Raw genomic sequence first — 20,222 nt, forward strand, 5'->3', positions numbered from 1 at the left:
GCTTTCGGCACGCCCCCGACGCTTTCGGCACGCCCCCGACGCTTTCGGCACGCCCCCGACGCTTTCGGCACGCCCCCGACGCTTTCGGCACGCCCCCGACGCTTTCGGCACGCCCCCGACGCTTTCGGCACGCCCCCGACGCTTTCGGCACGCCCCCGACGCTTTCGGCACGCCCCCGACGCTTTCGGCACGCCCCCGACGCTTTCGGCACGCCCCCGACGCTTTCGGCACGCCCCCGACGCTTTCGGCGGGCGGGAACGCCGCGCGCCGACGTGAGGGGCGGAGCTTTCGCCTGAGGCGAAGGGCGGGAACGGCGCGCGCAGCAGTGAGGCGCCGCGCGGCCGCCTGAGGCGAAGGGCGGGAACGGCGCGCGCAGCAGTGAGGCGCCGCGCGGCCGCCTGAGAGGAGCGGGAGCGGCGCCCCCGGAAAAGGCTGCTCGGCGATCGGCGCCGCCTCGGCGGGGACCTCATCGGGTCGGCTCGGCTCGGGGCGGGCGGGGGTGGACCCGAGTCGCCTGTGGGGGGGCGAGCGCCATTGTCTGAGGGGCTCAGGAGAGTCCTGGACCCGCCAGGCGCGGCAAGGTGCCTGGAGCAGACGAGTGCCCGGCGCAGTCGTCCCTGCAGGAAGTGCTGGAGCATCGACTCTGGTGAGAAAAGCCGATCTGTGAGGTTTTTTTCGGGGGGGGAAGGGGGGGTTGGAGGGCGGCCGGGGTTCGGGTGGTGCTGTGGGCACTTCTCGCCGGGGACAGGCGTCCTTCTCAGACCTGACGGCACACTCCTGCCCTTGCAGCAGCTGGTGGCGGAGAAGGGAGAGATGTCCACTGCGTGTGGAAGGACCTGCGAGGCAAGAGCGAGCGGGAGGAGCAGCGGAGGAAGTCTGGGCAGCAAGAGGAAAGAGAAGGGCGCTCTGAACAAAGCGCCGCTGTGAGGGGCGGAGCGGTCGCCTGAGGGGGACCTGCCCGGGGAAGGGGCGAGCAGGAGTCGAACCTGCCTGGGGAAGTACCGGATCGACTTGGGAACGGGGGGGGGGGACGGGACGGGAGCCGCCTTGGAGAGGGGGTCGGTGTCGTCGCCTCGGCGGGGGAGGGGGGGGAGCAGTGTCGTCGCCTCGGCGGGGGAGGGGGGGGAGCAGTGTCGTCGCCTCGGCGGGGGAGGGGGGGGAGCAGTGTCGTCGCCTCGGCGGGGGAGGGGGGGGAGCAGTGTCGTCGCCTCGGCGGGGGAGGGGGGGGGAGCAGTGTCGTCACCTCGGCGTGGGGGGGGGGGGGAGCAGTGTCGTCGCCTCGGCGGGGGAGGGGGGGGGAGCAGTGTCGTCGCCTCGGCGGGGGAGGGGGGGGAGCAGTGTCGTCGCCTCGGCGGGGGAGGGGGGGGAGCAGTGTCTCGCCTCGGCGGGGGGGGGGGAGCAGTGTCGTCGCCTCTGTGTCTGTGTGGGGGGGGGGAGCAGTGTCGTCGCCTGGTGGGGGGAAGTGGGGTGGTGTCATCACCCTGGGGGGGGGAGTGTCGTCAACGGCAGGGGGTGGGGGAACGGAGCTTCCTCAGGACCGGTGAGAGGGGACTGGAGCTGCCTGAGGAGGGACGGCCATCGCCTCAGGGGCGGTGGAGGGTCCAAGCCTCGCTGAACGCGGCCAGGAGCCCGGAGGAGAAAAGCGCCCGTCGTAGACATCCCTGCAGGAAGTGCTGGAGCATGGACTGGGTGAGGAAAGCCAATCTGTGAGTCTTTTTCGCGGGGTGGGTGGTGGGAGGGCGGCCGGGGTTCGGGTGGTGCTGTGGCCAGCTCTCGCCGGGGACCAGCATCGCTCTCGGACCTGACGGCATCCTCCTGCCCTTGCAGCAGGCGGCGGAGCGGCGTGGAGGTCTCCGTCCTGTACCGCTGCAGGCCAAGAGGGAGTGGGACGAGGCGCGGAGGAAGTCTGGGCAGCAAGAGGAGGAAGGAGAAGGGCGCTCTGGGCAAAGGGACCTCCCTGTCACCGGGGCTGTGGTCGCACCAGCGTGTCGCCAGGACCTTCGGTGCCCTGGCCGGCTTTGTGCCGGGTGACCCCCCTGTAAGCAGGGCTCGGGTCTTTGGGTTTTTGCTGGCCTTTTGCCACGTCACCCCGTGGTCAGGCTGCCGGGCAGGTGGCAACCCTCTAAGGGGGGTGAGCGGCGCCGTCTCTGCGGCCGGGGCGGGAAGCGGAGCCCCTAAAGCGCGCCGTGGTGGTGAGCCGCAGCCAGGCCGGCCGGCCTGTAACTTGGGCGCGGGGGGGGGCCTGGCAGCGGGGCCGGGGCCTCTGCTCTGTCCTCCGGGTGGGGGAGCTGGCGCCTGGCTGCGCCTTCCTTCTGAGCACCAGCTCCTCGAGAAGCAAGACAAGGCATCGTGAAGGAGCTGCGAGGCCAGAGCGAGGGAGAGGAGGAGCGGCGGGCTGAAGAGAGGGCTGGGGGGAGAGGCGGGAGCTCAGGGCAAAGGGGCCTCCCCACGGCACCGTTGCCGGCACCTTTGGTGTCCTGGCCGGTGCTGCGCCAGGTGACCTCCCTGTAAGCAGGGCTCGGGTCTCTGGCCTTTTGCCCCCTTGCCCCGACGGTTTGGCTGCCCGGAGAGAGGGGTGACCCTGTAAGGAGAGAGCGGCACCGTCCCCGCACCGAGGGGCAAATGGGGCTCTCTGGCCCCCAAGCCCGCCCTGTAGGCAGGGGAGGGCTGTTTCCCCGGCCCTGGCGGCTTTCCGCCTGCTGGCGGCCTGGCCAGCGTGACCCCCTGGAGTCGGGGCGCGTCGCGGCACTTGTCCCTTGGTCCCCCGCGAAGGCCCGTGGCACGTTGAGTCCCTCTGGGCTCCGTGCGTCCGGGGGGACAGGTCCGAGGCTCTGCTCTCTTGCTCGCGGGAGGGGACGGCTCCCCAGACATTGGCTGCACAGAGCTCGCTCTCTCTCCTGGGAAGTTTTCTTTCCCCCTGTCCGTGTCCGTGTGCCTGCCTGTGTCCGCGTCGGTGCGAGTGAGCGAGTGAAGGAGCTTCTTGTTTAGGCCCCTGTTGAAATCGCTGCAGCGTACTTAGCTTAAACTTCCCGGGAGGGAAAGAGGGGCTCTGTGCAGCAACAGGGGGTCGGTCCCCGCTGAGCCCGCGAGCGGAGGGCGAGTCCCGGCTGGCCCCTCCTTTCCAAGGACGGAGCCAAGCCGCGCGGTCGTAGCACGGCCGACGCGTGACCCGCCCGCTCTCTGGGCCTGGGTGGCTGCCTGTCCTGCTGGCGACCTGCCAGCGTGCCGGCCCCGTACTCGGGGCGAGTGCCACGAGCCGTGGAGCCCTCTGACCCGACGGCCCTGTAAGCAGGGTTGTGCCCGTCCCCCGCCCTCGGCAGGAGGAGCGGGTAGCGAGCGGGCGTCTGCGGCCCCCGGCCTTCGAGGGCAAAGGCTCGGCAGTTGTGTCCCCTTCACCGAGAACCGCGGTAGCCTCTAGAAACGCAGGGAACGGCCCTGAGCCAAGTACCTGCCCCAGAGTCCTCGAGACCCTCCCAAAAGCGCCCAGGATGCTCTTGTCCCACAGCAGCCGTGGTGACAGGGAGGGCCCTTTGCCCGCAGCCCCTTTCTCTTTCCCCGGTTTCAGCGTGCCGCTCCTCCTCTCGCTTGCCCTCGCCTCGTAGTTTCTTCCGCAGGCCACGGATGCCTCTTCCTTCTTCCTTCTCCGGGAGCTGGTGCCTGGAAGGACGGCGCGGTCGGGCGCCAGCTCCTCTGCCTGGACGACGGGGAAGCCGGCCGCCTGAGGGACCTTCCCTCAGCGTGCTCTGGCCCCCGGCCCTCCCTCCTCCCTCCTGCCCCCTGCCCCGGCCTGAGCCGCCTCAGACCCCATTTTCTCACCTGGTGGTGCCCGGCGGCCTGGGGGCTTAAAGCATAGAGGGAGAGGGGACAGGGGTACGGCAGGGCAGGGGGAGATTTAGGGGGACAGGCAGCACGGGTGGGCCTCAGCCGCCAGCCCCTTGCAACCAGCTGCTCCGCAGTGACGCGGCAGCTTCTCCCAAGCGATGAGGAACCCCCCTCGGGAAGTTCTGCTTCCCCAGCCCCCAGAACCTCTTGGGAAAGGGCCGCTGCTGCCGATTCACCTGCCTTCAGGGCAGACAGCGCCCAGCACTCTCGATAGTGCTTGGCTGGCGCCTTGTGTGGGGCGGCGGCCCTGTTAGCGGGGTGCGGGTCAGGGCGCCCCTGTAGCGGAGAGGAGGGGCCTCGTGGGCCTTTGGGACCGGGGCTGCCCTGTAAGTCGGGGCCTGGCCCGTGCCCTGCAGTCCCGGGCACTTTGCAGTCCCGGCAGCGGCTCGAGCCCCCTGTAAGCAGGGGCGCAGCCTCGGTGGCCGCCATTTTGCATGCCCAGCTCCATTTGCCCAGAGTGCCCGACTCCGAGCCCAGCTCCAGCGCCCACCGCGACTCCACGTGTGGCAGCACCGGAGCACCGATTGGGTAAGAAAAGCCGATCTGTGAGGTTTTTTTTTGGGAGGGGGTATAGAGGAATAGTGGTGTGGGAGGGCGGCCTGGGTTCGGGTGGTGCCGTGTCAGGCTCTCGCCGGGGACCGTCGTCCCTCTCAGGCCTGACGGCACCCTCCTGCTCTTGCAGCACTTGGTGGTGGAGAAGGGAGAGACATCCACCGCATGCGGAAGGCCGTGCAAGGCAAGGGTTAGCAGGAGGAGCAGCGAAGGAAGTCTGGGCAGCAAGCGGAAGAAAGAGAAGCGCGCTCTGGGCAAAGCGCCGCTGTGAGGGGCAGAGCGGCCGCCTGAGGGAAAGGGGAGCGCAAGTCGGCGCTGCCTCAGCAAGAAATGGATCGACTCGGGGCCGAGGGATTGGAGCCACCTTGGCAGGGGATCAAAGCTGCTGCAGGGTGGGGGGCCAGTGCCGTCGCCTAGGAGGGGCAGCAGACCTGCGTCAGGGCGCATGGGGGGGGACTGGAGCTGCATGAGGAGGGACCGCCATCACCTCAGGGGCTGAGGAGGGTCCAGGCCCTGACGGACGCTGCCAGGAGCCGCCGGACGCTGCCAGGAGCCCATTGCAGATGAGAGCCTGTCACGGTCCCTGCACGAAGCACTGGAGCACCGACTGGGTGAGGAAAGCCGATCTGCGAGGTTTTTTCGCGGGGTGGGTGGTGGGAGGGCGGCCGGGGTTCGGGTGGTGCTGTGGCCAGCTCTCGCCGGGGACCAGCATCGCTCTCGGACCTGACGGCATCCTCCTGCCCTTGCAGCAGGCGGCGGAGCGGCGTGGAGGTCTCCGTCCTGTACCGCTGCAGGCCAAGAGCGGAGGAAGTCTGGGCAGCAAGAGGAGGCAGGAGAAGGGCGCTCTGGGCAAAGGGACCTCCCCGTCACCGGGGCTGTGGTCGCACCAGCGTGTCGCCAGGACCTTCGGTGCCCTGGCCGGCTTTGTGCCGGGTGACCCCCCTGTAAGCAGGGCTCGGGTCTTTGGGTTTTTGCTGGCCTTTTGCCACGTCACCCCGTGGTCAGGCTGCCGGGCAGGTGGCAACCCTCTAAGGGGGGTGAGCGGCGCCGTCTCTGCGGCCGGGGCGGGAAGCGGAGCTCCTGAAGCGCGCCGTGGTGGTGAGCCGCAGCCAGGCCGGCCGGCCTGTAACTTGGGCGCGGGGGGGGGCCTGGCAGCGGGGCCGGGGCCTCTGCTCTGTCCTCCGGGTGGGGGAGCTGGCGCCTGGCTGCGCCTTCCTTCCGAGCACCAGCTCCTCGAGAAGCAAGACAAGGCATCGTGAAGGAGCTGCGAGGCCAGAGCGAGGGAGAGGAGGAGTGGCGGGCTGAAGAGAGGGCTGGGGGGAGAGGCGGGAGCTCAGGGCAAAGGGGCCTCCCCACGGCACCGTTGCCGGCACCTTTGGTGTCCTGGCCGGCGCTGCGCCAGGTGACCTCCCTGTAAGCAGGGCTCGGGTCTCTGGCCTTTTGCCCCCTTGCCCCGACGGTTTGGCTGCCCGGAGAGAGGGGTGACCCTGTAAGGAGAGAGCGGCACCGTCCCCGCACCGAGGGGCAAATGGGGCTCTCTGGCCCCCAAGCCCGCCCTGTAGGCAGGGGAGGGCTGTTTCCCCGGCCCTGGCGGCTTTCCGCCTGCTGGCGGCCTGGCCAGCGTGACCCCCTGGAGTCGGGGCGCGTCGCGGCACTTGTCCCTTGGTCCCCCGCGAAGGCCCGTGGCACGTTGAGTCCCTCTGGGCTCCGTGCGTCCGGGGGGACAGGTCCGAGGCTCTGCTCTCTTGCTCGCGGGAGGGGACGGCTCCCCAGACATTGGCTGCACAGAGCTCGCTCTCTCTCCTGGGAAGTTTTCTTTCCCCCTGTCCGTGTCCGTGTGCCTGCCTGTGTCCGCGTCGGTGCGAGTGAGCGAGTGAAGGAGCTTCTTGTTTAGGCCCCTGTTGAAATCGCTGCAGCGTACTTAGCTTAAACTTCCCGGGAGGGAAAGAGGGGCTCTGTGCAGCAACAGGGGGTCGGTCCCCGCTGAGCCCGCGAGCGGAGGGCGAGTCCCGGCTGGCCCCTCCTTTCCAAGGACGGAGCCAAGCCGCGCGGTCGTAGCACGGCCGACGCGTGACCCGCCCGCTCTCTGGGCCTGGGTGGCTGCCTGTCCTGCTGGCGACCTGCCAGCGTGCCGGCCCCGTACTCGGGGCGAGTGCCACGAGCCGTGGAGCCCTCTGACCCGACGGCCCTGTAAGCAGGGTTGTGCCCGTCCCCCGCCCTCGGCAGGAGGAGCGGGTAGCGAGCGGGCGTCTGCGGCCCCCGGCCTTCGAGGGCAAAGGCTCGGCAGTTGTGTCCCCTTCACCGAGAACCGCGGTAGCCTCTAGAAACGCAGGGAACGGCCCTGAGCCAAGTACCTGCCCCAGAGTCCTCGAGACCCTCCCAAAAGCGCCCAGGATGCTCTTGTCCCACAGCAGCCGTGGTGACAGGGAGGGCCCTTTGCCCGCAGCCCCTTTCTCTTTCCCCGGTTTCAGCGTGCCGCTCCTCCTCTCGCTTGCCCTCGCCTCGTAGTTTCTTCCGCAGGCCACGGATGCCTCTTCCTTCTTCCTTCTCCGGGAGCTGGTGCCTGGAAGGACGGCGCGGTCGGGCGCCAGCTCCTCTGCCTGGACGACGGGGAAGCCGGCCGCCTGAGGGACCTTCCCTCAGCGTGCTCTGGCCCCCGGCCCTCCCTCCTCCCTCCTGCCCCCTGCCCCGGCCTGAGCCGCCTCAGACCCCATTTTCTCACCTGGTGGTGCCCGGCGGCCTGGGGGCTTAAAGCATAGAGGGAGAGGGGACAGGGGTACGGCAGGGCAGGGGGAGATTTAGGGGGACAGGCAGCACGGGTGGGCCTCAGCCGCCAGCCCCTTGCAACCAGCTGCTCCGCAGTGACGCGGCAGCTTCTCCCAAGCGATGAGGAACCCCCCTCGGGAAGTTCTGCTTCCCCAGCCCCCAGAACCTCTTGGGAAAGGGCCGCTGCTGCCGATTCACCTGCCTTCAGGGCAGACAGCGCCCAGCACTCTCGATAGTGCTTGGCTGGCGCCTTGTGTGGGGCGGCGGCCCTGTTAGCGGGGTGCGGGTCAGGGCGCCCCTGTAGCGGAGAGGAGGGGCCTCGTGGGCCTTTGGGACCGGGGCTGCCCTGTAAGTCGGGGCCTGGCCCGTGCCCTGCAGTCCCGGGCACTTTGCAGTCCCGGCAGCGGCTCGAGCCCCCTGTAAGCAGGGGCGCAGCCTCGGTGGCCGCCATTTTGCATGCCCAGCTCCATTTGCCCAGAGTGCCCGACTCCGAGCCCAGCTCCAGCGCCCGCCGCGACTCCACGTCCGGCAGCACCGGAGCACCGATTGGGTAAGAAAAGCCGATTTTTAATTTTTTTGGGGGGGGGCGGGGGTATAGGGCTGTGTGAGGGCGGCCGGTGTTCAGGTGGTGCTGTGGCCAGCTCTCACCCAGGACCGTCGTCGCTCTCAGACCTGATGGCATTCTCCCGCTCTTGCAGCAGTTGGTCGTGGAGAAGAAGGGAGAGACATCCACCGCGTGCAGAAGGACCTGCGAGGCAAGAGCGAGCGGGAGGAGTAGCGGCAGCGGTCCGACAAAGAGGCGAGAGAAAGCCCTCCTGGGCAGGGGATCTCCCTGTCACCTGGGCTGTGGTCGCCTCAAGCGTCCCTGCCCCTTTGGGGATGTTTTCTTTGCCTCGTGAGCAAGTACTCAATCAGATGCTTTCTCCAACTGCATGTTCCCCATTTAGCTCCTTTTCTGCCCAACTCGGCTTTAACCGCTGCCTGCCACATGGCAGCGCGTGGGATTTTAACCTTTGGCAGCCGCTGGAATGTTTGCGGCGTGTGTTGGTCCTGGCTGCTTGCAAGGGGACTCTCGGGGTGAAGCGCTAAGGCTTGGACAATAGGGCCAAGCCAGAGTTGACTTGTAGACGAGTCCTGTGTATTTTGTAACTGTTAACCATTGTGCTCACAGGTATTTTACTAAGTGATAACCAACCACCTATTCCGATGTAAAAAGTGGAAGTATCGCAGCCTGAACAACAGGCCCTGAGCCGAAGCTGCTCACTCAGTATGTCATCGTTAGTGAAAGAGGTGTGGAAGACGTGGCTCTCTTGAATGTACATTTATCTTTCTTTGTGTGGGGATAAAATAACCGGGTCGTGGAGACCGTAGTCTGGCCCTGTGGCCTGACGTGAGCCCTTGCACCTAGCCTGCCTGAGTAAGCAGAGGAGCTCCCTTAGCTTCTCCCCTGAGCCCTGGCCAGGCTCCGGGGGAATCTAATGTGAGATTGAAACCAGATATTTCCGCTCCAAACCAAGGTGCCAGCTCTTCTGGCTTGCCGATTTTGGGGTATAGAAGGGTGGACCCGCTCACAGCGACTTTGGAGGCCTCACCTACGGGTGGACGCACCGCGTAGGGTTTCCCACTTGCCGGGAAAGGCTCTGCAAACCCTCGCTGTAACCGGGGCTGCCTGCGGGTCTGGGTGATGGCAACGGGTGCAGGTGCTGAGGGATCTTTTTTAACCGCTGTTCCCTCTCTCTCAGGCAGTCAGGATTTGATGCGTTACCCTGTATTTTCCTGTCTGTGTGAGTGCACTATTCCGTCTTTCCTGACTGCGTGTTTTCCATATTCTTCTGTTATTTAGTTATTTCTAATAAAATACGCCTGCTCCTTTCACTCCGGTGTCTGAGTTGAATTGATATCCCTAATCAGCAAAACGGGGGGAGATGAGGTGGCGCTTTCCAGAGCCGAGGTCGGTGTCGGTTTGGCTTTGGGCTGAGCTGTAGCCGCCGCGGCGCTAGTTCCTGGCAAGGGGACGGACGGGGGAGCTGTCGGGGCCAGAGCTGCCGTAAATATAATCAGACAGCTTGCTCGGGTTCTCCAGCTCCTAGCGTACGCTCCAGAAGAGCGGCTGAACGCGGGCAGAAATGTTCCTGGATTTATCTGGGTTTTTTTAAAAAACTATTTCTGCTATCACCAGGGTTTGAAAAACTAAATTGGATAAATGTGAGTTTAGGAAAAATATCTAACACTACGTGTGCTTTTAATAGTTACTGTACTGGTCTCCCAGGGACCGAAGTTACGCTGTTTCGTCCTTAAAACAACTCTGCGCTCCCGTGTCGCGTTGTCACAGGCTTTCCTCCCCCTTCCACCCGTCCAAAGAGCCCTGAGGCTGCTCTGACCGACACTTCGGTCACCCCGCTGAGTTCTGGGTCACAAGGCGAGACTGCGCTGCCCTGCGCTGCGGCCGTGCCGGAGCTCCTCCCGCTCCGGGGGGTTATAAGATTTGGCAGCGTCGGTCCCGTCGGCCCGCGCACCGGAGCGGTCTCGCCCAGCGGCTGCTCCCGCTGGCCGGGGAAGGTTCCCCCGGCGGGGAGAGGCGACCTGCGGCGTGCGACTGCGCCGGGCGGCCCCCGGAGTGCGCGTGCGCGGCGGCGGCCCCGCGACCGGAGGACCGGCGGCCCATAGAGCGCGAGCTCGGAGGAGCGACGGGCACCTCCGGCGTTTATTAACGGTGCTGGTCGCTATAGTTACCGGGGGGGGGGGGGGGGGAGCGTGGGCCGGGCCGGAGGAGCCGCAGGGGCGGGCAGGGAGGCTGCAGGCAGCGACCCCTCCCTGTCCGGGGCCGGTGCTGGAGGAGGAGCCGGTGCGAGCCGAGGCAGGAGCGGGGCCGGGCGGCTGCGGGGAAAGGTGCGGCGGGACCGGGGGCGGAGGCCGCTCCGCGTCGGGGCCGGGCGGCGGCGGCGCTGCCCGGAGCCGCGCGGGGATGCGCTCGGCCGGGCTTCCGGGTGCGCGGGCGGCGCGGCGGGAGCCGTAGTCACGTGCAGGGGGCTTCCGGTCGGCCATGTTGGCTCCCCGGGGCACGCCGGGAGCTGCAGTTTCTGCGCTCTCGGTTCCCCGCAGCTGCGGCGCTGGCGGGCGCGCGCGGCACGGCACAGCCCTCGGTACCGGCGCGGCCCGAGACGCGGTTTTGTGGCGGTTTCCCGCGGGCTGCCCGCGGCTCCCCGAGACGCGGTGTGCCCCCCGGCCCGGGGGTGCGCATGCGCGGCCGCGGCGTCTCCCGGGAGTGCGCGTGCGCGGCGGAGGTGAGTGTTGGGGCTGCGGCCGGGCCGGTCCGCGGCAATAAGGGTCCCTGCCGCCTCCGTGCCCCCTCCCGAGGCCGCGCTGGGGCCGCGCGTGTCCGTTCCTGCCCCGGGGATGCCGCCGGCTGCGCCCAGCTCGGGCTGGCGTGGGGTGTCTCTGCCCGGCCTGGCGCTTCTCACGGCTCGGGGGCCAGAAGGGACGGGCGGAGCCGAGCCTTCCCGGCCGTGGGCAGCGGGGCGGGAGCCGCCGCGGCTGGAGCTGGAGGGGCCGGAGAAAGGGAAGGAAGGAGAACGTCAAGGGCATGTGGGCAGCAGCCGCCTCGCCCTGCAGGGGGAGAGCGCCTGCCTCTCCGGGTGAGCGAGGAGCCCTCTGCACAGTCCGCAGCGGGCCGGACCCAGGCGCGGAACGGCCGCGGAGCGAGCGAGCGAGCGAGGCTGCGTGTGTCGGAAGCCACGTCTTGTAAGAGCCGAGAGACACCCGCGTATTCTTTTAGGGGGAGGTCAGCCGGGCGAGTGGAGTTTCAGAAGAAGAGGAGGGGCAGGAGGAAGGAAGGAGAAAGAAGCATCTGACCTGTCCAGTTCTCCCGGCAGTGCCGGGAGCGAGAGCCGCGGTGAGTCCCGGGCCCTCGGGGCCCTGTCGCCCCCCTTGTATGTCCCAGTCCCTTCCCGCCCTTCTCTTTCCCATGCTGTGATTATTTTTTTTTCTTCTCTATATCTTTTCTTTCTTTTCTTCTGCCTTGCTCCCCCTTCCTCTCTCACTTTCTCTCTCTTGTCTTGCTGCTCCCTTTTCTTTTTCTGTCTGCACTTCTGACTGCTTGTTCTGTACCTTTTGCATCACTCCTCAGTCCATTTCTCTCTCGATCCTTCCGTTCTGCTCCTCACTTCTCGGTTTCTCTCTCTTTCCTCTGTCCTACTCCTGCACGTAGTGTGTGATTGAATGAGGTTCTGTGTCTAGCAGGCCTCATCTCGTAAGAGCTGTGAGACACCTACATCTTCTCATAAGTGGAGGACAGCCAGGCACCTGGAGCTGTAGAAGAGGAAGGGAGAAGGCAAACAGAAGGAGGAGTCTGACCTGTCAAATTCTCCTGGCAGCGCGGAGAACTGCAGTAAGTCCCGAGCTCTTGGGCCCCTCTCATCCCTCTTGTGTGGCCTGGTCCCTCCCTGTCTTTCTCCTAGACTCCTCTCTTTCTGGTGCTGCTCAACTTTTTTTGCTCACCTGTATCTTCCGTCTTGCTTGGAGCATCTCCCTGTCCCCATCTTGTAGGTCTTCCCTTTCTCTGCCCTGTACCCTGCCGCTCTTGTTGCCTTTCTCCATCCCTCTCTGTCCAGCTCCCTGTTCCTATTGATGCCCCTTTCTTCTTCCTGCACCCGCTGCTATTCCCTGCGATCTCCATCTCTCTCTTTCCTGCTCCCTGTCCCCCGTTTTTCATTCCTACCTCCGTCCCTCATAGACTGTCTGGCCTTTTTCCTCGGTGTCTTTCTCTCTGGCTGACTCCCTTCTGCTGTTTTTCATTTCCTCCCTATCCATCTTGTTGCCCATCGCTCTTTTGTCTTCTCTCTCTCCATGTGTCGCTGTCTGTCTTCCAGTCACTGGTCTTTAATTCCTCCCTCTTCCCTGTAGCTTGCTGCTATTTTTTTTTTTTCCCTGTTCTCCATCATGCTCTGTCGGGTGCCCTGTCCCTGTTTATCAATTCCTCCCTCTGCCCTGCGGTCTGTCTCTTTTCACCATTTAATTTTTGCCTCGCTCTCTCTCTGTCTGGCTCCTTGTGCCGAGTTTGCTAATTCCTTCCTCTGTGCCCCGTACCCCCTGTGATCTTTGCTGCTTTGTGGCCTGTTTCTGGCTGGCGCTCTGTTACTATTCAGTAATTCCTCTCTCGATGCCTTGTAGTCTGTTGCTTTTGTCTTTTCTCCATCTCTCTGTCTCTGTTTCCCCTGTTTTAGAATACACCCCCCCACCCCCACCCCCCTTCTTTCTGTATGCATCAGGATTAGTTTTTGGCTCCAGGTCTCTTTTTTTCTGTGTCTCTGTCCCTGTTTCCTAATTCTTCCTTCTCTGCCCTGTCACATGTAGCGATGTGATTTGTTTTGTGTTCCTTCCCATGGTTTGCTGTCCTGACTCCCCATCGCTGTTGCTTTTTCCTCCCTCTGTGCCCTGTTCTCTGGAGCTTTTTGGTCTTTCTTCCATCTTGCTTGGTCTAGCTCCCTGCTCCCCCCCTTTTTTTTTTTCCCCTCCATGTCTGTTGTGCCACCCATCCCAGCTTTTTTTTTTCTGCATCTCTATGCTGCTCCTCGTCCTTCTTTGTTGGTTTCTGTCCTGATCCTGCTCCTTCTTTCTGCTGCCTGTTTTCTTCTCTCCCTGCTGCTTTTTTTTCTGCATATCCACGCTGGGTTCCCTGTCCCCATCCTCTCACCGCCCCATTGCTCATCTCTTGTTTTCTCTCTACCCCTGTACTAGTCAGCTAGCTGCCACCTTTCTTCTGTCTTCTTGTGTCCTGCATCTTGCTCCTCATGTTTGGCAGTTTCCAGCTCTGCCCTGCAGCTTGTTGCTCCAGGAACCGACTGACTGTTCCCGGCTGGACTGAGGAGCGTGGCTCCGGGAACAAGCGCCAAGGTGTGCCAGGGGCAGGGGCAGCATTAGGGGCCCTGAGCCCCGGAGCAGACTCACTCCCTTCTGGGACTTGTTCTGTGTGTGACTGAATAAACACTTGCTGTCTGCCGGCTGCCTTTTGTGCTTCCTTTGCCCCAGGTGAGGGGCTGGGAGGGGTGATGATGCTCTGTGGGGGTGGGTGATGGCCTCCAGCTGTGGGCTGGGGCTGGAGGGGCCCCAGGTGTGGGCAGTGAGGCTGATGGCAGCGGCCCCTCCCTGTAAAGGGCTTGCTCCGGGTGGAGGGGCGGGTGCTGCTGTTAAGAGCAAGGCAGCCGTCGGAGGGGTCGGTGTCAACCAAGGGAGGAGCAGAGCAGTCGCTGAGCATTGCTGGGCCCTGGCTGCACCGAGGGAGAAGGTGAGTGGAGCCGTGCCATCAGCTGGCAGCTCCTGGGGAGGATGGCGGTGCCTGCAGGGTGGCAGTGTTGGAGGTGGTGGCAGGGGCTGCCCCGAGCCGGTGGTGAGGCTTCTGGGTGCATTGGTGGGGGTTCGGAGGGGTGAGCAACGGTGTTGCTGCAGGGTCAGAAAGCAGAGAAAACTGCCTCTCGCAACCCAGCGGGAGCTGTGGTCCTGGCGTGTGGGGTTTCTGGCCAGCCGCGTTGGTTCCCTGGGTCACGCTGGGATGCGGGGTCTTACAGCGCTTGGCGTGCAGGCGGCCGTGCCGCGTTGGCCAGCGCGTGCCAGGAGCTGTAGGTTCTGCAGACTCGGCTGCCAGGCAGCTGCACCGCTCGTGGGCGCCCGTAGCGCGGCGCAGTCCTCGCTACCGCCGCGGCCCCTGTGGCGCAGCACGAGGGATAGTTTTGTTGCCGCTTTCACGTGGATTCCCGGGGGCTTCCAGCTGCTCCCCACCAAGCGTCGTGCCCGTTCCTCGAGAGCGTGTGCGCATTGACGTGCCGCTCGGCCGCCGCTCGCGCGGGGGGTGGCGCTCGCCCGCGCTAACCGCCGCTGCCTGGCAAACGCCACACGGCGCTGTCGGTGGGCGACACAGAGGTGGCCCCGTGCCCCACGCTGCCGCCCGCCAGCAACGTCGGTGCGATGCTCCGATGCCCGTGGGGGGGTGCGGCCACGCTCGGTGCCCCCTCCTGGTAAGGAAATGCTGCCGCCGCCCCACGTCACGCTGCCGGCGGGCGCTCGGTGCGCGAAGGGCAGGACTGCAGCGCCGGCCCCACACAGGTGTGCGGCACCGCCAGAGCCGCCTTCCTGCTGCTGCAGCGTGAGGCTTGCTGGGCGTGATTCCTGGGGGTGGGCGAGGGCCGAGGCCGCCAGTGAGGCCGGTCCGCCCCTTTGGCAGGTGTGGGGGCCCCTCCTGCCCGCTGGCCACATGGCAGCGGTGGGGCAGGAAGCTTCACACCGCCTGCTGTGTCAGGCCTCCGCTCTGCTGGAGGTGATCCGGGCCGGGGGAGCCCCAGGGAGTTACCCGAGAGCTGGGACAAAGGCAGAGGGGAATAAGATGGGTGTCCCCCGGGGGTTGGTGCTGGGTGCCTCCCCAGCTTGCCAGAGCTCCCCTTGAGCTGGCACTGGCCTCGCCCGCACCGTGTCCTGGCCCCAGGTCTCGCACCTCACCCTGAATCCCGTCCCGTAGCCCCAGGTCACCCCCGAGCCCCGCGGGGATGGCGGCAAGCCGGCCCTTGGCGCCTCCGCTGGAGCCCCTGTGGAAGGGGGGCTCCGGCCAGGGGCGATCTACGGTAATAACGGCAGTCACTTCACCTTCTCCCAGAGGCCTCACCGGGGCCGCGCTTGCCTGTTCCTTCCCTGGGGATGCTGTCGACTGGACCCACTTCAGAACTGTGTGGGGTTCTCTGCCTGCCCTTGTGCTCCTCTCAGCAGAGAGGTGAGAAGGGACAGGCCCCTGGGACGTTTTCTGGCTGTGGACAGGAGCTGTCACAGCTGAAGCTGGAGAGGCCTGAGAAAGGGAAAGAAGAAAATCAAGGGCATGTGGGCAGCAGCTGCCTTCCACTGCAGGAAGAGAGAGCCTGCCTCTCTGGGCGAGGCAGGAGCCCTCTGTACAGTCCGCAGCGGGCCGGACCGCCAGCGTGCGATCAGGGTCCGTGCGCGTCACCCAGAGCGCGGTACGGCCGCGCAGCGTGCGAGCGAGGCCACACGTGCAGGAAGCTGCGTTTTGTAAGAGCCGAGAGACACCCGCGTGTTCTTTGAGGTGGAGGGCAGCTGAGCGACTGCACCTCCAGAAAAGGAAGGGAGGAGAGAAGGAGAAAGAAGGCTCTGAATCGGCAAATTTTTCCTGGCAGCGCTGAGAGCGACAGCTGCGGTGAGTCGCGGACCCTCGGGCCCTGTTGCCCCTCTTGGACGTTTTGGGCTGTCCCCTGGCCCCCTCTCTATCCCATGCTGCTATGATTTTTGTTGTTTTTTTCTTCCCTGTACTTCTGCTCTCGTTCGTTCCTGCTCCCACTCCCTCTTGTGTCTTCTTCTAGCTCTCCCTTTTTCTTTCTTCCAGATGCTTGGTCCTGCTCTCTCTCCTTCCTTTGTTTCATCCTCCCTTTCTCTCCTGTAACCTAGCGCTGTTATTTTCCTTGTTCAGTTCTTGTTTCAGATCGGCTTTGGGGTCTCTTTTTGCCCACAGCTTTCTCTGGCCAGTTCCCAGGCATTGTTATCCTCGGCGAGCCTGTCTGCCGCTCCATGTGCCTGCCTGCCCATTTCCCTCCCTCCTGGTAATCCCGCCTCTACGCTGTGCCCGAGCTCAGGCCGCCCCTGCTCCTGTATCTCGGCTTTCGGCACGCCCCCGGCGCTTTCGGCACGCCCCCGGCGCTTTCGGCACGCCCCCGGCGCTTTCGGCACGCCCCCGGCGCTTTCGGCACGCCCCCGGCGCTTTCGGCACGCCCCCGGCGCTTTCGGCACGCCCCCGGCGCTTTCGGCACGCCCCCGGCGCTTTCGGCACGCCCCCGGCGCTTTCGGCACGCCCCCGGCGCTTTCGGCACGCCCCCGGCGCTTTCGGCACGCCCCCGGCGCTTTCGGCACGCCCCCGGCGCTTTCGGCACGCCCCCGGCGCTTTCGGCACGCCCCCGGCGCTTTCGGCACGCCCCCGGCGCTTTCGGCACGCCCCCGGCGCTTTCGGCACGCCCCCGGCGCTTTCGGCACGCCCCCGGCGCTTTCGGCACGCCCCCGGCGCTTTCGGCACGCCCCCGGCGCTTTCGGCACGCCCCCGGCGCTTTCGGCACGCCCCCGACGCTTTCGGCACGCCCCCGACGCTTTCGGCACGCCCCCGACGCTTTCGGCACGCCCCCGACGCTTTCGGCACGCCCCCGACGCTTTCGGCACGCCCCCGACGCTTTCGGCACGCCCCCGACGCTTTCGGCACGCCCCCGACGCTTTCGGCACGCCCCCGACGCTTTCGGCACGCCCCCGACGCTTTCGGCACGCCCCCGACGCTTTCGGCACGCCCCCGACGCTTTCGGCACGCCCCCGACGCTTTCGGCACGCCCCCGACGCTTTCGGCACGCCCCCGACGCTTTCGGCACGCCCCCGACGCTTTCGGCACGCCCCCGACGCTTTCGGCACGCCCCCGACGCTTTCGGCACGCCCCCGACGCTTTCGGCACGCCCCCGACGCTTTCGGCACGCCCCCGACGCTTTCGGCACGCCCCCGACGCTTTCGGCACGCCCCCGACGCTTTCGGCACGCCCCCGACGCTTTCGGCACGCCCCCGACGCTTTCGGCACGCCCCCGACGCTTTCGGCACGCCCCCGACGCTTTCGGCACGCCCCCGACGCTTTCGGCACGCCCCCGACGCTTTCGGCACGCCCCCGACGCTTTCGGCACGCCCCCGACGCTTTCGGCACGCCCCCGACGCTTTCGGCACGCCCCCGACGCTTTCGGCACGCCCCCGACGCTTTCGGCACGCCCCCGACGCTTTCGGCACGCCCCCGACGCTTTCGGCACGCCCCCGACGCTTTCGGCACGCCCCCGACGCTTTCGGCACGCCCCCGACGCTTTCGGCGGGCGGGAACGCCGCGCGCCGACGTGAGGGGCGGAGCTTTCGCCTGAGGCGAAGGGCGGGAACGGCGCGCGCAGCAGTGAGGCGCCGCGCGGCCGCCTGAGGCGAAGGGCGGGAACGGCGCGCGCAGCAGTGAGGCGCCGCGCGGCCGCCTGAGAGGAGCGGGAGCGGCGCCCCCGGAAAAGGCTGCTCGGCGATCGGCGCCGCCTCGGCGGGGACCTCATCGGGTCGGCTCGGCTCGGGGCGGGCGGGGGTGGACCCGAGTCGCCTGTGGGGGGGCGAGCGCCATTGTCTGAGGGGCTCAGGAGAGTCCTGGACCCGCCAGGCGCGGCAAGGTGCCTGGAGCAGACGAGTGCCCGGCGCAGTCGTCCCTGCAGGAAGTGCTGGAGCATCGACTCTGGTGAGAAAAGCCGATCTGTGAGGTTTTTTTCGGGGGGGGAAGGGGGGGTTGGAGGGCGGCCGGGGTTCGGGTGGTGCTGTGGGCACTTCTCGCCGGGGACAGGCGTCCTTCTCAGACCTGACGGCACACTCCTGCCCTTGCAGCAGCTGGTGGCGGAGAAGGGAGAGATGTCCACTGCGTGTGGAAGGACCTGCGAGGCAAGAGCGAGCGGGAGGAGCAGCGGAGGAAGTCTGGGCAGCAAGAGGAAAGAGAAGGGCGCTCTGAACAAAGCGCCGCTGTGAGGGGCGGAGCGGTCGCCTGAGGGGGACCTGCCCGGGGAAGGGGCGAGCAGGAGTCGAACCTGCCTGGGGAAGTACCGGATCGACTTGGGAACGGGGGGGGGGGGGACGGGACGGGAGCCGCCTTGGAGAGGGGGTCGGTGTCGTCGCCTCGGCGGGGGAGGGGGGGGAGCAGTGTCGTCGCCTCGGCGGGGGAGGGGGGGGAGCAGTGTCGTCGCCTCGGCGGGGGAGGGGGGGGAGCAGTGTCGTCGCCTCGGCGGGGGAGGGGGGGGAGCAGTGTCGTCGCCTCGGCGGGGGAGGGGGGGGAGCAGTGTCGTCGCCTCGGCGGGGGAGGGGGGGGGAGCAGTGTCGTCACCTCGGCGTGGGGGGGGGGGGGAGCAGTGTCGTCGCCTCGGCGGGGGAGGGGGGGGGAGCAGTGTCGTCGCCTCGGCGGGGGAGGGGGGGGAGCAGTGTCGTCGCCTCGGCGGGGGAGGGGGGGGAGCAGTGTCTCGCCTCGGCGGGGGGGGGGGAGCAGTGTCGTCGCCTCTGTGTCTGTGTGGGGGGGGGGAGCAGTGTCGTCGCCTGGTGGGGGGAAGTGGGGTGGTGTCATCACCCTGGGGGGGGGAGTGTCGTCAACGGCAGGGGGTGGGGGAACGGAGCTTCCTCAGGACCGGTGAGAGGGGACTGGAGCTGCCTGAGGAGGGACGGCCATCGCCTCAGGGGCGGTGGAGGGTCCAAGCCTCGCTGAACGCGGCCAGGAGCCCGGAGGAGAAAAGCGCCCGTCGTAGACATCCCTGCAGGAAGTGCTGGAGCATGGACTGGGTGAGGAAAGCCAATCTGTGAGTCTTTTTCGCGGGGTGGGTGGTGGGAGGGCGGCCGGGGTTCGGGTGGTGCTGTGGCCAGCTCTCGCCGGGGACCAGCATCGCTCTCGGACCTGACGGCATCCTCCTGCCCTTGCAGCAGGCGGCGGAGCGGCGTGGAGGTCTCCGTCCTGTACCGCTGCAGGCCAAGAGGGAGTGGGACGAGGCGCGGAGGAAGTCTGGGCAGCAAGAGGAGGAAGGAGAAGGGCGCTCTGGGCAAAGGGACCTCCCTGTCACCGGGGCTGTGGTCGCACCAGCGTGTCGCCAGGACCTTCGGTGCCCTGGCCGGCTTTGTGCCGGGTGACCCCCCTGTAAGCAGGGCTCGGGTCTTTGGGTTTTTGCTGGCCTTTTGCCACGTCACCCCGTGGTCAGGCTGCCGGGCAGGTGGCAACCCTCTAAGGGGGGTGAGCGGCGCCGTCTCTGCGGCCGGGGCGGGAAGCGGAGCCCCTAAAGCGCGCCGTGGTGGTGAGCCGCAGCCAGGCCGGCCGGCCTGTAACTTGGGCGCGGGGGGGGGCCTGGCAGCGGGGCCGGGGCCTCTGCTCTGTCCTCCGGGTGGGGGAGCTGGCGCCTGGCTGCGCCTTCCTTCTGAGCACCAGCTCCTCGAGAAGCAAGACAAGGCATCGTGAAGGAGCTGCGAGGCCAGAGCGAGGGAGAGGAGGAGCGGCGGGCTGAAGAGAGGGCTGGGGGGAGAGGCGGGAGCTCAGGGCAAAGGGGCCTCCCCACGGCACCGTTGCCGGCACCTTTGGTGTCCTGGCCGGTGCTGCGCCAGGTGACCTCCCTGTAAGCAGGGCTCGGGTCTCTGGCCTTTTGCCCCCTTGCCCCGACGGTTTGGCTGCCCGGAGAGAGGGGTGACCCTGTAAGGAGAGAGCGGCACCGTCCCCGCACCGAGGGGCAAATGGGGCTCTCTGGCCCCCAAGCCCGCCCTGTAGGCAGGGGAGGGCTGTTTCCCCGGCCCTGGCGGCTTTCCGCCTGCTGGCGGCCTGGCCAGCGTGACCCCCTGGAGTCGGGGCGCGTCGCGGCACTTGTCCCTTGGTCCCCCGCGAAGGCCCGTGGCACGTTGAGTCCCTCTGGGCTCCGTGCGTCCGGGGGGACAGGTCCGAGGCTCTGCTCTCTTGCTCGCGGGAGGGGACGGCTCCCCAGACATTGGCTGCACAGAGCTCGCTCTCTCTCCTGGGAAGTTTTCTTTCCCCCTGTCCGTGTCCGTGTGCCTGCCTGTGTCCGCGTCGGTGCGAGTGAGCGAGTGAAGGAGCTTCTTGTTTAGGCCCCTGTTGAAATCGCTGCAGCGTACTTAGCTTAAACTTCCCGGGAGGGAAAGAGGGGCTCTGTGCAGCAACAGGGGGTCGGTCCCCGCTGAGCCCGCGAGCGGAGGGCGAGTCCCGGCTGGCCCCTCCTTTCCAAGGACGGAGCCAAGCCGCGCGGTCGTAGCACGGCCGACGCGTGACCCGCCCGCTCTCTGGGCCTGGGTGGCTGCCTGTCCTGCTGGCGACCTGCCAGCGTGCCGGCCCCGTACTCGGGGCGAGTGCCACGAGCCGTGGAGCCCTCTGACCCGACGGCCCTGTAAGCAGGGTTGTGCCCGTCCCCCGCCCTCGGCAGGAGGAGCGGGTAGCGAGCGGGCGTCTGCGGCCCCCGGCC

General features: G+C 66.9%; 1 long non-coding RNA gene across 1 annotated transcript; it reads left to right on the forward strand.

Moving 5' to 3' along the window:
• The first annotated feature begins 9,807 nt into the window (after positions 1-9,807).
• LOC141963306 (uncharacterized) lies at positions 9,808-13,333 on the forward strand. The gene is made up of 4 exons (XR_012634078.1): positions 9,808-9,913; positions 10,976-11,092; positions 11,440-11,587; positions 13,001-13,333. It is a non-coding gene; the product is annotated as an uncharacterized LOC141963306 (long non-coding RNA).
• The last annotated feature ends 6,889 nt before the right edge of the window (positions 13,334-20,222 follow it).

The sequence above is a fragment of the Athene noctua genome, chromosome 8 (assembly GCF_965140245.1).
Source record: "Athene noctua chromosome 8, bAthNoc1.hap1.1, whole genome shotgun sequence".
Lineage (NCBI taxonomy): Eukaryota > Metazoa > Chordata > Aves > Strigiformes > Strigidae > Athene > Athene noctua.